This window comes from Phalaenopsis equestris, unplaced genomic scaffold, assembly GCF_001263595.1.
Source record: "Phalaenopsis equestris unplaced genomic scaffold, ASM126359v1 Scaffold000002, whole genome shotgun sequence".
Lineage (NCBI taxonomy): Eukaryota > Viridiplantae > Streptophyta > Magnoliopsida > Asparagales > Orchidaceae > Phalaenopsis > Phalaenopsis equestris.
Genome location: NW_018164444.1, coordinates 44,303,060 through 44,316,056, shown reverse-complemented (window position 1 = coordinate 44,316,056; position 12,997 = coordinate 44,303,060). Strand labels below are relative to the sequence as shown.

Sequence of the window (12,997 nt, the reverse complement as noted above, 5' to 3'; positions counted from 1 at the left end):
GACTATTATTGTTCGTCCGGTCCGAGTGAGAAACCCCGCTGAACCAATCGTGAAGGAATTCAACCGGGATATCCTTTTGGAAGGCCCTCAATCATCACCTGATATAATGTTTGGATGGCACCCGGCTAACCTGAGCCAGGCGGTCGAAGGGTGGACCTATAAGTTTCTCCTGGTGGGCCCTTACTTGTCACGTCCCTTCCATTGTGGTTGTTGGATCTCTTTAAGACTCATATAGACATATTTTATAGGTGCACTACTATATAAGAAATATTGTATATGAATGATTAGTTTTATCTTTTATGAATATGATGTAGAAGATCGAAGAAGTTACATATGATAATGACAATAATCACGAGGTGGACGTCATTCAATAAATCCAAGTGTTCTTGACAATGATCACGAGACAACCGCCATTCAATAGTCATAGACTATTTTATATAAGCTTAAACTTTTAGTATGTAGTACAGTATAGAGTAGAAGTTCTAACCAAGACAAGATCATAACTACAATTGAGTAGCTCTAATTATGTATAGTTGGATTGGCTCATTTTCATCTTTCATCTGTGAATTCTTTAACTTATACCTTCAAGGATTATAAGTTCTACACCTTCTCAATACGCTTTAATGAGATGATTTATTTAAGAATCTCAATTTTTGTTTAATTTTGAATATTGAAACTAATTCTATATGGCAAAATGGCTTCAGGCCTGAAAGCCTAAGATGGGCCCATGTCGTCTTGAATTTTATTACCATTGCTACCAAGCCTTTTAGCCCATCATGCTATTTTGAAAGTCCTAAATAATTCAATAATCATTTATATATAGTTTCTTTATATGTAGAGATAATTAACTCACTTTATTATAGTGATTCATCACTACCATATAGATAAGTATCATAAAAATTTAGATTATCTTATTAAAACAATAATCACTAAATGAAAGTCTTTTTTTTTTATAATAATTCCAATGAATTAAAATACAAATAGTTATTAGTAATCAAGAGTATCTTCTAGATATATCCTCAAGCATAATTAACCTTGGCAAGCCTTAAAGATATGACTTATATATTGGGAGTATTTTTTATTGAAGTTTGGATAAGAGTTGTTGGTGAAATTCTCTGAATATATATAAAGAACACATTCATATCATTTTTTTTACTCAAATAGAAATTATCCAATTAGATTATTAAAAAAAAAGAAAGTTATTAGAAAGCATCAAGCAAAATTTTGAGATTCCATTTTTTGTGATTAGTTTATAATTATTATTATCAAACTTTGCTTGCAACGACAACAACAACAAGCCTTTGATCCCACTATGTGAGGTTAGCTGCCTGAATTCGTTTTCTCCATTGCGTCCTATTGAGTCTCATATTGTCATTTAATTTTAATAGATTAAGATCATCTTTTATATGATATGCCCAAGTCTTTTTAAGTCTACTTCTGCATTTCATAATATAAGTCAAATCTAAAACATCTACTCTCATAAACAGATTATCAAATGGTCGACATTCAATGTGAACAAACCATCTAAGATGACTCTCTCGAATATTCTTTGTCGCTAGAGCTACACCAACCCAATCACATATATATTCATTTCGCATTTTGTCTCTAAATGTCAAGCCACTAATCCATCCAAGCATTCTCATCTTAGCAACACTTAACTTTGTTTTATGTCCATCTTTTAAAAGCCAATATTTTGTGCCATAGAGCATTGTACATAGGTCTCACCACCATCATATAATTTCCTTTAAGTCTAAGCGATACTTTTCTATCACACAATAGGCCTGATGTATTCCTCCACTTCAACCAACTAAATTGAATTCTGCTAATAACTTCCCTATCTATGTGACCATCACTTTGAATGAAGCTTTTCTTTAATGACACAAAATAGAACCTCCATATTAATAGCATGAAAAAGAAACCGAGATAATGAAAAAAAAAAATCTTTGAGACTAGAGTTAGAATAAAAAATCAATGTAGCTCATCATTAATGATTGTATAGGAAAAAATTAAAGGTATGCATTCATGATCCAGTTGACCAACTATTGAGCAAAATGAAAAAAAAATGATTACGCTGAGCTTTTAGCATAATCAAAGGCCTAATATGGTGCAACCAAAGTTAAGTCTTTACTTTATCATAATATGTCTTTCTTGAATTTATGTTAAAGAAATATTCAAGCATGATAATTCTATATAGGATATGTGCATAATAAATCGACACGAGCTTGTTGTCAATATATAAAAATTTATATTATGGAGTTTATACTTTTTAGGGTTTACTTATACAGATATATTTTCTTTAATTAGACATATATTTTCTTATAATTAGAATTGAACTTTTAATTACTTTTAAAATCAACTTCATCACATAAAAATTTTGGATTAAGATTTTATTTCATTTTTTCAAAAGCTTTATAGCAAAAATAATATTCTTAATTGTATTTCTACTTTCCATAAAGGTTACTTGAGAAGGAAATATGATCTTAGGAAGAATGAATTTTATTTTCTTAGTAAGAAGTCTACCAATACTTTTCTAAAAAGTATTTTAATAAGGAAAATTTTTGAAGTCATTGATGAGATAATCATTTTGTTTATTTATTTATTTTTTTGTGAATAAAAAAAAAATTATGTGTTTAAAATAATTAGATATTCTTGTTATTTTAAAAATTTCCTTACAACTTTAAGAATAATTTTCCAATAATCTCTCAAGCATCATTGAAAATTTTGGCACTTAAACTAACTCGAGTAGTGTTTTTAATATCCAACATTATAAAGGCATAACAAGTTGCATGGTGTATTTTAGAAATAATAAGAAGCCCCACTTCTAAACTGAAGATAAATCATTGTCAACACTATTAAATAGATTTTAAAGCTAATGAATAATTTTAAAATTGATCTTAGATTGAATGAAAAAAGTCCCTCTTTAGAAAAAAAAAATTCTTTAATTTAATTAAGATTTTTCTTATAACTAATATTTTTTAAAGAGAGCTCAAGTCAGCTTCCTCATTTTTAATCATCTTCTTTAGTTCTTTGACAGGCCCAATTATATTCATTGGAAGAAGCATTTATGTGGTCTTCTTGCATGTTCTTAACTTGAACAAGAAGAAATTGTTGGTTTCAAGGATTACTTTACATCATATGAAAACATTTTGGGTGAGTTCATCTTTAACCTTTTAATTACTATTGGAAGACTTGATTAGTGGTGAGATTAAGTATTTGCTTGAAAACGTTGAATTTTTTATATGAGATGAGATCTTCAATTACAATGGTGCTCTAGGAAATAATGCATATTGAAAATGGGGAGACAATTTCACTCTAACACAGTTGTTATACAAGTTTGCTTATATGATGTGTGTTTATGCCTTGTTATTTTGATAGCTGGGTTGTTTTATAATGTCCTTTTTTTTGGCAAGAGGATATGAGAATTGATTATGAGTTTCTATTATCATAGGAATAACATGGTTTATACTTTTACTTTTCATTGCCTTTTTTGTATTTTTATATTTTTTTGCATTTGTGTTGCATTTCAACTTAGATATTTTTTGAGCTTACTCAGAAGGAGTTGAGAGAATAATATATTTCATCTATCATGATTGTGCTCATCGAAAAGAATATTTTCTTGCTACTAATTTATGAAAATTTTATTAAATAATTAGATATTCTTCAACGTCTGGCTAGCATTCCGAATGTGGCCATGCCGTCGCACGACGGCTCATCCGAACCACTATCTGACGTGCGCATTAAAAATCATATATTTGACTTCAAAACAAAATTAAATACTATTAGTTTTATAATGTTTGACATATCATTGCCAACTTTACATGATAAACTTCATTCAATAAATCATCCAAACTCGCTGACTCATGTTATCATCCCCAACAAAATGATTTCTCCACTCTTCAACCGAGAAAAATCTCAGTGATTAAAACAAAATCAAAGCTTCAAAATTTCTACAACATACTAACGTTAAACATCATAAAAAATACACGACATTAACCCATCATTATTATTAGAGTCTCATGTGCCATAAAACATGTAGCCATGCAAACACTACATATAGCTAAAAATTAAGTTCTCGTATCCATACAAATCACCTCACTTTTTTCTGCAAGTAACGAGCAGAAGAATCTTTCCCTGCAAATTTTTTCTCATTATACGCTCTGCAGTTATAACACGGCGCACGAACGCCGGAAAACCCCATGATGGGGCCTGCGGCCAAGGTATTGAGAAGAGGAAGAAAGTGAGCTTGAACGAAGGAGACGATGGCCATGGCTGCTGGTTTTTCAATTGAGAAAAAAAATAGAAAAAAATGGAGAAGAGTTGTGGACCAGGTGGAGATAACTCGTGGTTTTATAGATGGGAAGATGTTGATGCATTGCAGCTGTTAGATAGAAGGCGACAAGCAACTGCTGGGTTTTGAACTTGGCTAAGAGATTAGATTGGTATGTTTCTTGTTCTGTTTGATGTAAAGGACATTAATTAAGAACGAAGATAACAATAAGATTTTTTTTTTATTAGAAGCTTTGTTTGAAGGGGTCATGCGGAAGATCCCGGTTTCCTTGGTTCACTGATCTGCTCTTGTTTTTTTCTATTGTATTTATCTCTCTTTACACACACACATGCGTACGTGGCGTGTTATATCTCGGCGTGCATGTTAACCGGAACCTTCAAAATTTAAATTTGAATTTATAATCAAATGAAGTGTCTTAATGAGACAAACAAAATGACATTAAAAAATGATCCAATTTGAGCCCAAATCATGCAGCTAAAACTTAAAGAGAAGCTTGAGATATGTTTTGGGAGACTAAATGATCTCAAAATCTGACGAGCTATTAGTGAAATTGAGTATTTCCATGAGATGACTTCAACTATTTTAAGGTTGCTTAATTTTAGTATTATTAAGGTATTCAAAAACTCGTAAAATCATATTCGGTCAAGGAAATTAGTCTGGCTCATTCGATAGAGTCATTCAGATTTATGCAGTATTTATGGACCATTCCACTGCTAAACTTTATAAATAAAACACATCTCTTCATGAGAAGGGGGAGTCCAGGATAAGAAGAATGAAGGGAGCTCCAAGCTCTTGGGGATTCCTAAGCCCCGCCTCCGCCAAAGCACATCGGTTGGGTCTCTACGGTCGTCGTCGGGCCATTGCTGCTTGACCCACTATAAGAATTTTGCATATTTTCAATGATCAAATTTCATCTGTAAATGTAAAACTGCCTTCGGACAATAAAAAATTAATGATTTTTCAACAGCCCAGAGGACATAGCTATTTCACTTATCAATAATCCACGAACTATTGGTTTGGAATGTCTCACGGCATACTGACAGATAATATCCGGCGTTTATGTTAAAAGCATAGTTTTTGGTAAGTCATCGATTAACTGTTAGTTACATAACCGACAGTACAAGCCATCAGTTAGGATAAGAAAATATACCCGTTGGTTAGTTGTCGATTTACCGCCGGATACCTAACCGATGGACAAAAGCCTTTGATTAATGCCAAAAGGAAAAAAAAATTATGGGTTGCTCATGGGTAAGCTTGTAGGTTTAGTAACTAACCATACCTTAACACAAAAAAGAGGGATATCGCTACAAGAATTTAACTTATTACCTATTATCAAATACTGTTGGTAATAATATTAAAAGTGTAGGAAATTTAATTATTGACGATCAAGCAATAGTTATTCGACATAGCAAAAAAAGATTGTTGGTAATTAGGGATGTAAACGAGCCAAGCCTGACCGAGCTCAGGCTAGGCTCGTGTTCGGCTCGTTCGAAATTGACTCATATTCGAAAGTGGCTCGTGTCCAAAATGACTCGCAACAGTGTATTTGTGTGTGGCTCGAAAAACTTATTCATGTTCATATTCGGCTCGAAATTGACCCGTTATAATATAAAATTATTATGATAATTAATTTTTAAAATAAAATTAAAATAATAATTTTTCTAAAAAATTGTTTGTATAAAAAATAATTAATTATAATTTATCATATTTAATTTAGGAATATTTATTATGTATATTTATTTATTTTCAATCCAATTCTAGCCGAACACAAGCGAACAAACTTTTGTTTGTTTTCGTCGAGCTTAAGAAGTTGTTCGTGTTCGGCTAGTTAGGCTTAATGAATGAGCCGAACACGAGCTGTTTAACAAGCTGAACACGAGCTGTTCGCGAACAATGGGCCAAATTGACAGCCCTATTGGTAATATAATTAGATACAAATTTATCGACAGTTATTATAAAACTGACCGTTATCCTACAAACATTAATTGTCGATATTGGTTAAAAACATGTCATGTTTAACCGTTGGTGTTCATCAGTAATATAACAGACGTATATATCTGTCAAAAAAGTGTTGCACTTCTGCTATAAAAATGTCATTCTTTCGTCGGCAAAGTAGCACACTCCTTGGTTAACTGTGGATAATTATCGACGATTGTAGTCGTAACAAAAGGGCAGCACTCTGTGAAGTGTAGCTAGTTCATCGAATAGCTATCTAAACTTAATCAGAGAGTAGTAAAATAGTCGGTAAGCCATCAAAAACTTATAGCATCAGGAAAAAGATTAAACTCCTCATTCAACGCTATGATTTAAATACCTGCAATCGTGACAATATGATTTCCACACAGCATAACACATTGCAGTAATGAAACTAATTAACGCATAAATCATATACATACACAAAGAAAAAACAATTGCATTAAACGAAATGAAATATACAATTGTCCAATATAAATATTGTTTGGAATAAATAAATTGTTCAATATATACAAACATAAAAAAAAATCCTATTCATCTTCGTCGGTCCTCTCATCATCATCGTCATCCCGAACTTGTTGCGTTCCCCTCTGCAGTTCAGAACTCAACACGGCTTCAATCTTTGATTTCATCTTCTGCTCCATCTCTAATCTTGGAGTGGCTAGTTGGGTGGATTTCTGGGTAGCAACCTTAACAGCAACCTGACAACGAATCTCCTCCTCCTGTGCAATAGAAGTAGATGTACTAAATGTGCTAGAGGTCAAACATACATTATAAGCAAAGCGTACTAAATGTGCTAGAGGTCAAACATACATTATAAGCAAAGCCTGAGAAACTAACCTGTAGACCTGTCATTCTTCTTGTCGCCAATAGCCTCTCTCCATAGGTCTTACTCAGAAGAATGGTGAGATGTTATCGAACCACCATCCAATTGTTGGGATTAGCTCTCCTTGAGCCTCTGAAAGGCCTCCTACAAAAAATATAATTAATGCAAGTTAGAGACTAAATAAATTAGTTATTTATATTTTATACTAATTAATCTTGTGAATTACCTCAATCACATGGGATCTTTTGTCCACTAGGACTGATCTGGTTGTCACCTATGAGCGTGCTCGTGTAACTCTGCAGCGGTTGGCTCCCGTCCTTTCTCTAGAGTCCATCGGTGCAATGATACATTTAGCATACATTTAATGTAAAAAAAGATTTAATGGAGAAAATAAATCTTACTAGCCTCCTTGTACTCCGTGTATGGGAGCACCGCAACAGTGTGCTTCAAGACCCTCATGGCCCTGCAGTCAGAGCGGTGATTCTGCTTGTCCCACTCCCTCTTCTTCTGATACTCGGGAGAGTTTAGGCCCCAACGAGGGTGATGAATACATCCTCGTCGAGCCACAAGGGGCGTTTATGTGTCTGGCATATATCATTGAACTTATGGAGAAGACGGTCGCTCGCCTTGTGCTTGAAGTTCCTCTAGATGTGTGGCTCCTCCTCAAGGGGCTAGAACCACTGTTTTTGTACATTGAATCAAAAAATGTTAGATTCATAAACATAAATACATAATTGAAATTATTGTGTTCGGGGTTTACTGCAAACTCCCGAAACCCCATATCGTGAACTGTCGTTGTGATCTCCCTCCAGGATAATTACAAGTGATCGTACTTGCTCTGAATAATGTCTTTAATGAAATGTATGGCATGTGTGGGGTAGTAAATTTGAAAATAGTATATTATTAATTCTCAATCAAATTAAAAAAATATAAAGTCGTGATGTCAGTATTAAATTAAAATTTATGTGTTCCCATTGCCCGGAGATGATGACGGTTGCTCGTACTGCTAGAACTAGACGACGCATCAATAACAATTGATGGTGACGGTGTCGGTATGCTGGTTGTGGTTGGTGGCGGTGGTGGTGTTGTGGTCGCGACTGGTGGTCGTGTTGGTGTGGTAGTGATGATTGGAGGCGGTGTTGGATAACTGTAAAAAAGACCTCGAAAAACGATAACAAGTGAAAAAAGTAAAAATAATCTTCTTTCGTTCATTATAATTTTCAAACCTGCAATCGTGCACAGATACAAATTCAATTATGCATCACACACTCTAAAAAACCAATCTAAGCAATTATTAAACTAAAATCACATGCATGAACGCACAAATTAAACATAAAAATAAAGGCAATACATTCAATTAAAAATAAAACTATTCGCATATAAGAAAAAACATGCTCGACATGTCTCATAAAACAAATAGAAATAAAAAAAAAACGTCATAATCCTCCTCGGTGCCCTCATCATCCTCCTCTTTAATATCATCTTATGTTGGTTGTTTTCTTCTCAGGTTTGTTTGACGCCACAACAAATCCAATTATATTTTCACTTTAGCCAATATTTTAGAATTCATCTGAGTGAGTTGGGCAGCAAATTTGGTTCAATATCTGCAGTGAATGCGACAACCTACCTACAAACCTCATCATCCTAGGCGGTAGAAGTAGATGCAGTGAATACATTGGAGAAGGGATGAGCGTCGTAGGCTTATGCCTGAGAACCCAATCCATAGCCTTTCCTTTCTTCTTGCCTCCACTAGCCTCTCTCCATAGCTCATACTTAGAATAATCACAAACCAGGATCGTAATATTCGTTGCTATGCTCCCTTTCAAGTTGGAATTCACTTGTAAGGTTAAAAGAGAGGTTTTATATACATAACACTTAATTCCTATGTATTGATATATCTAACACCCAAGCTTTGATTTTTTACGATTATACCAACTTATGGAAGAAAAGGCATATTTCACTTTTAAGTTAAGATATTAGTTTATAATAAGGAAGATTTGCATGGTATAAATGTAAATAGCAAAATTTAAATGTTACATATCTAAGTACATGTGAATTGAATGGTATGTATGTCAATGCCCCAATACTATTTGGTGGGCGAGCAAGTGTAAGGTATCTTTTTTTTCTTATTACTTATCATTCTTTATTAGAGAGAGTCGTCTTAGATGGTTTGGTCACTTTGGTCACATTAAACGCGTCGACCATCTGATGATTCTATTAGGAGAGTAGATGTTTTAGATTCGACTTATGTTAAAAAAGGCAGAGGTAGACCTAGGAAGACTTGGGCTTATTGTATAAAAAATGATCTTAATTTATTTGAACTAAATGAAACTATGACACTAAATAGGACTCAATGGAGAAAAAGGATTCATGTAGCCAACCCCACATAGTGGGATTAAGGCTCTGTTGTCGTTGTCGTTCCCATACTTGCTTACGATTCTTTACAAATTAAGATACCCCCTCCCGCATGCTTTTGTTTAATATTAATTTTTGCTACACATATGGTTGGGCTAATTTGGGCTCATATCGGATCACTTTTGATATTGGGTTCAGCTATAAACTTACTGAAATTTTGGTTTGAGTGATTTTGTATTTGACTGGAAGTTATCCAACCGAACTTTACGTTGATAGTTTTTATCGATCAAGTGAATTGTTTTGGGCGGCATATTAACTATATCTCTAGTTCTCTGTTAATGATTTTAATGAGACTATGATTATATGCTTAAGCAGATGTGGCATGGATAACTTGGAAGGCCTACATGCAGGAAACCGATGTACATGCCATGGATATCTTGGAAGGCTTGCAGGCAGGTTATCTATCGTCTGTTCTAGATATAGGAGGAATACATATATACATTAAGGTGTATAGAATGCATACCACCTTCACAAAAAAAAGAGGAGGAAGAAAGGAGAGTTTTACCCTTCTGTGAGAAACTTCAGGAAGATGCACATACATACTGATTAGTTTTTATGTATTTAAATAATCTGATTCCTAAACTTCAATTTTTATATGAAAATCATTTTACCTACGCATGAAGAAGTGAATTTTCTATTTAAAACATAAACAGTGGCATCTTTTTCTTATGATATGAAAGATTTGGTTGGTATATGTGTAAGATTTGAATTTGAGGTGCTAGATATGTAAATTCATAGAAATTGGGTGGCGTGTATGTAAATCTTCCTGAAAATTATTAGCTTGCACACTCCTACTAAACTTGATATTGACGGCTCTGCTTTTCATTCCACCACTTAAAATTTTTAGGGCATTTACATACATGTCACACAATTTTTATTTATTTACATATCTAACACCTAAAGTTTGATATGTAAACTTTTAGCAGTTTGGAGTGATACAACTATGCAAAACAAAAGTTAAGGGATGCATTTCACTTTCGATATATATATATATATATATGCTCATGATTTTCTTTTTATATATTACTTGAATATTATGGTTGCAGATATGGATCCTTAGGCGCTAAATAGGCAAATATATGAGGATTTGTGTGGCATAGATGCTGACGTACCTATTAATCAGATGATAATCTTACCTATTAAGGCATTACAGTTGATTAAAGTTATTTTATTTAAGAGGGGAGATTTACATACATATCACTCAGTTCTTATATATTTATGGGCGGCTTGGAAGACCCTTACTTTTGAGGGTAACCGCTGTTTCCATGAGTTCTTGGGAAAGAACTGGTAGGTGGATATGTTTCGATGGAATGAAAACGGGACTTGGCTTCTGATTCCCCATTCCCTTTCCACTTTTCTATATCCTCAAGCATCTAATTAGAGCCATGAAGTGGATAGATATTTGCTCATTGGCAGAAGTTATGATCTATCTTAGTCTGTCGTGCGTGTGTTTTATTTGACTTGAGTTCAAATGATCCAAGGTGATAATGTCAAATGATAACAGTGACTTGAGCCTAGATGGTATGCTTTAATGCACACTGGTGTTACACCCTTCCAAAATAACTCATTCGTTTATGTGTTCTTTCTGGTAGCTTTCTTATTGACTTGCTAGAAAGTTGACATGGTCCTATTTGACTGTTATTTCTTTTGCTGCTTTTTTAAGACCTTAGAATAGAACAAGAGACCGGCAATGAAAGCCTCCTCTCTGATTTGAAAATAGCACAAACACAAAAGAAAAAAAAAATGTAACTTTAAACTGATTCCCAAACCTCCCTTCCCTTCCCATAAAATCGAAGAGGTAGAATCTGACGGCAACGGCAATCAACACCTTTAATACAGCAGAAACCGGAAAAAAAAATTTTATTTTGAAATCAAGCAACAGTAGAAAGGATTCCTAAGTGATTCTCGAGATAATAGCAGCATTTCAAAGATTAAAACAAGCACTCAATTGAGGTGAGTACCTCGAAATCTTACCGATAGCACAAACCCAAGCCAAGTAAGCAGAGGCGAGGAGCTAAAAAACGTGGAGGGTTCCTCGCTATATTCTGCCCTTATCTCCGTAAGAAAGCGTCGAAGCAAAAGCCTGAGCTTTGATTTCTACGGCACAGCAAAAGCGCGACCAGGCAAGAGACTTCTACGCTGCTCTTGAAATGAAATAGGCGAGGGTTTTGGGAAGAGAGGGCGGTGATCGGGAGGAACCAGGGTAATGTCCCGATTAAGTATCGAAGAGGAGAGGGGTTTAGCCAAGCGAGTGCTTCCGGAGAGGGAGTTTTGAGAGCCGAAAACCTAGCACAATATGAAGCCCGGATGTGTGGGGACTTGCGGGCGTGAGGTGATGCGGGCAAAGCTTTAGACGCAGAGAAAGAGAGGTTTTCGGCTAGAGGTTATGGGGAGTCGCCTCACAATGCCGTGAGGTAGAAGGGGCTTCCGGGGGAGAAATTATTGCCTACGGGCTCAGATCCTCATCCGCTTTTTTAAAAAAAAAAAAAATTTAGATAAGATCCACCGAAATATATCGGACCGTATATCAGGTGGAAAAAAAAAAATTTAGATAAGATCCACCGAAATACATCGGACCGTATATCAGGTGATTTACGGTACGGATCGGAGGGATCGGCCCCCGCCGGCAGGTTGGGTGCGGTGTCCGATTCGTATGGAATAATTTTTCGTGAGGTAGAAGGGGCGAAGGCGAGGGCGAGGGCGAGGGCCGAAGCGGTGGGAGAGATGGAGGGAGAGTGCGTGTGCTTTGTTTTGTGTTGCTGTTGTTGTTTTCTTTAATTATTATTATTATTATTATTTGATTTAGGCATGTAAATACGTGAGATTCTCCTCATTTGGAATCATACCAATGTGAGTGTTCTTATTAAAAAAAAAATTTTGACGTTCCAGACGCGCTCGAGTGATCTGTTTCGTCATTCGAGATCGTCTGAACAAGTCTGTCAGCGCTCGAGGCAATTGAAGTTTGATTCACGCGCGACGCGGCAAATAACATTTGTCGATCTGATTGCAGTTATCTGACAAATGAAATGCCGACTGGTTCTTACCTCAGCGACGACCAAGGTCTAGCAGAACCCTCTCGACAACGAGTCGCTCAACCCGTGTCGAAGGGTCTCAAATTTATTTCATGAAGGCTTTCATTTTGTTTAAATTTAATTTTGGTGTCGGTTAGTGAATTGTGTATGAATTGTGGTGTTTATATGAACTATGTATGTGGTTGTGTATGTGTATGTGTTTTAAGGATATAAAGCCCCTAAAATTCCAAGGGTTTACCAAAGGCATTCCCCAAATCTTACAGGAACTTGATTTGAGTTTTAATATGTTGGTTCTAATAGGCTCAAATCCATGGGGCAAAAAGGCAAAGCACTTTAAGCCGGGGTGTGATATGAAAGATAGCGGTGGTGGTGGCTAGGGATAAAATTTGAGAGGAGAAGAGGGAAAAGCGTTAAAAGAAAAGGTCATAAAACCCTAGCAAAGTGTGTGCCCCTTTTAATCTC

At 35.1% G+C, this 12,997-nt stretch overlaps 1 long non-coding RNA gene across 3 annotated transcripts; it reads right to left on the bottom strand.

Annotated features, from left to right (window-relative positions):
• Positions 1–6,681: 6,681 nt before the first annotated feature.
• Positions 6,682–11,923, bottom strand: LOC110018050. 3 transcript variants are annotated; one of them, XR_002293322.1, is made up of 5 exons: positions 11,478–11,923; positions 7,490–7,768; positions 7,315–7,411; positions 7,103–7,232; positions 6,682–6,984 (listed from the first exon to the last, which is right to left on the bottom strand). It is a non-coding gene; the product is annotated as an uncharacterized LOC110018050 (long non-coding RNA). The 3 variants fall into 3 exon arrangements; XR_002293323.1 differs by lacking the exon at positions 11,478–11,923 and adding an exon at positions 7,849–7,974; XR_002293321.1 differs by lacking the exon at positions 11,478–11,923 and having other exon boundaries at positions 7,490–7,974.
• Positions 11,924–12,997: the final 1,074 nt, after the last annotated feature.